At 41.2% G+C, this 2,426-nt stretch overlaps 1 protein-coding gene across 3 annotated transcripts in view; it reads right to left on the bottom strand.

Moving 5' to 3' along the window:
• The window catches only part of TET3 (tet methylcytosine dioxygenase 3), a 71,111-nt gene that overhangs the window by 24,141 nt on the left and 44,544 nt on the right, over positions 1 to 2,426 (bottom strand). The window lies entirely within an intron of this gene.

Below are 2,426 nucleotides of genomic sequence, written 5' to 3'. Positions count from 1 at the left end.
CCTCTGCGAGGGAAGCCCGGGTCCCAGGTGCTGGAGGGAAGCCGGTGCCGGGAGCCAGGGGAAGAAAGGCCTAATCTTGCACGAATTTCGTGCATTGGGCCTCTAGTTCTCCCCTAAAAAGGAATAAAGTCTGGCGCTTGCTACAACATAGATGAACCTTGAAAACATAATGCCAAGTGAAATAAGCCAGAGACACAAAAGGGAAAATATTGCATGATTCCACTTATATGAAATATGTAGAATAGGCAAATTCATTGAGATAAAACTTAGAGGTTACCAGGGGCTGGGAGGAGTGGGGAAAGAGGAATTATTACTTAATGGGAGTGGGGTTTCTGTTTAGGGTGATGAACAGGCATTGAAGCCCTAACCAGTTTGGCTCAGTGGATAGAGTGTCGGCCTGCAGACTGAAGGGTCCCAGGTTCGATTCTAGTCAAGGGCACATGCCCACGTTGCAGGCTTGATCCCAGTAGGGGGCGTGCAGGAGGTAGCCAGCTGATCAATGATTCTCATCATTGATGTTTCTATCTCCCTCTCCCTCTCCTTTCCTCTCTGAAATCAATAAAAATATATTTTTGTATAAAAAGGCTTTGGAATCAGATAGTGGTGATGGCTGCACAATATTGTGAATGTAATTAATGCCACTAAACTGTACACTTAACAATGGTGGAAAAATGGCAAATTTTATGTTATGTATATTTTACCACAATTTTAAAAAGGAAAAGTACTGATTCAATGTGGATGAACCTCAAAAACATTATGCTAGCAGACACGAAAGATCACATATTGTATGATTCCATTCATATGAATTGGTAAATGCACAGAAACAGGAAGCATTTTGGTGGTTGCCAGAGGCTGGGAGGAGGGAGAAATGGAAAGTAACTGCTTCATTTAATGGGTTTTTATTTTGAGGTGATGAAAATATTTTGGAACTAGACAGGTGGTGGTTGTACAATATTGCGAATGAACTAAATACCACTGAATTGTTTACCTGAAAATGATTAATTTCATGTAATGTAAAGTTCACTAACTTTTTTTTGTACTTTTTTTTTTAAATGAAGAAACTATTGATTCACACAACAACATGGACGAATTTTAAATAAACTTATCTAAGTGAAAGAAACAAGACCCCAAAGATGACGTAACAGTAACTCTGGAAAGCAGTATTTTGACTAGATACTTTAAGCCTAAAAACAAAAAGAACTTTATACAAATACTGTACTACAGCTGGGAAGTTTGTTTCATGTCTAAGGAGACATGGCGACTAAATGCAATGTGCTGTCCTGCACTGGGTCCTAGAACAGAAAAGAGACATTAAGTGAGTTTTAAAAATTGAGTTTTAAAAAGGTGCCATAATTATGTGAGACATTTATATCAGGGGAAGCTGGGTAAAGGAGAGAGAGACAGGAACTCTCTGTACCAACTTTGTAACTCTTCTAGAAACGTAAAATTATGTCAAAATAAAGTTAAAAAAACAAAAACAAACAAACAAAAATGACGCAGGGGGCCCGAACCTGCTGACCAGGTCCCAGAGGAAACCTTGGCCACGTGCGTTAAAGCACGTACGAGGGTTTGCACAGCAACACTACTTGCAGGAGTCAAAACTGGAAGTGGCCCCTCGTCCAGCAACAGTGGAACGGATAAACGAGAAGTCGCAGAGTCATCGAAGGGCCTCATCCAGCAACGAGAACTGACAGCTCGCAGCACGGTGGCTGAGCACTCCACCACAGCGAGTGAAAGCACAGCACAGGGCAGATGCAGGAGGGTTACGCTGAAATAATACGCAAAACCAGGCTCAGCTACACTACCCTGTTTACAGATCCATCGGTGGTAAAATGACCAGGTTGACATATAAAGTTGCAGATAGTCAACAAATTTTTACGTAAAAAAAAAAAAAAAGGCACTTTCATGTGGTTCAACCTCAAGACAAAGAAAAACAAGGAAAATCACTGTCCCAAGTCAAGAGAGTGGCTACCTCGGAGGGTGGGAGAGGACTGTGATGGGAAGAGCCTCCAGGGGGCGCCTGGGAAGCTGGAAATGGCCTACTTCTTGGTCTGAGTGGTGGTTACACAAGGTGTTCATTTTATAAATGTTCATTACACAGAATATGAATGTCTCGTGTTCTTTCCTACACGGTGTACGGAATTCACAATTTTTAAAATGTAAAGAAAATAATGTCATACCTATTCTGTACAGAACATTATGGGGGAAACAAGACAGGATAAAAACCGAATGGGCCCTGAAAAAGTTTCTCGTCGAGCTGGGTAGATAAGACCCACACGTAAGAAGATAACTTAGGGCATTTCAAGTCAACAGGGTAAGAATTTTTAAATGCCTGGTGTTGGGACAATGGGGGGGGGGAGTTTGATCCATACTTAGTACCTTATCCCAAATACATTACAAATGGTGGGAAACTTTTATTAAAAAAT

This window comes from Myotis lucifugus, unplaced genomic scaffold (assembly GCF_000147115.1).
Source record: "Myotis lucifugus unplaced genomic scaffold, Myoluc2.0 scaffold_186, whole genome shotgun sequence".
NCBI lineage: Eukaryota > Metazoa > Chordata > Mammalia > Chiroptera > Vespertilionidae > Myotis > Myotis lucifugus.
Note: the sequence above shows the minus strand (reverse complement) of the source record. Positions and strands in the feature narration are given on the sequence as shown.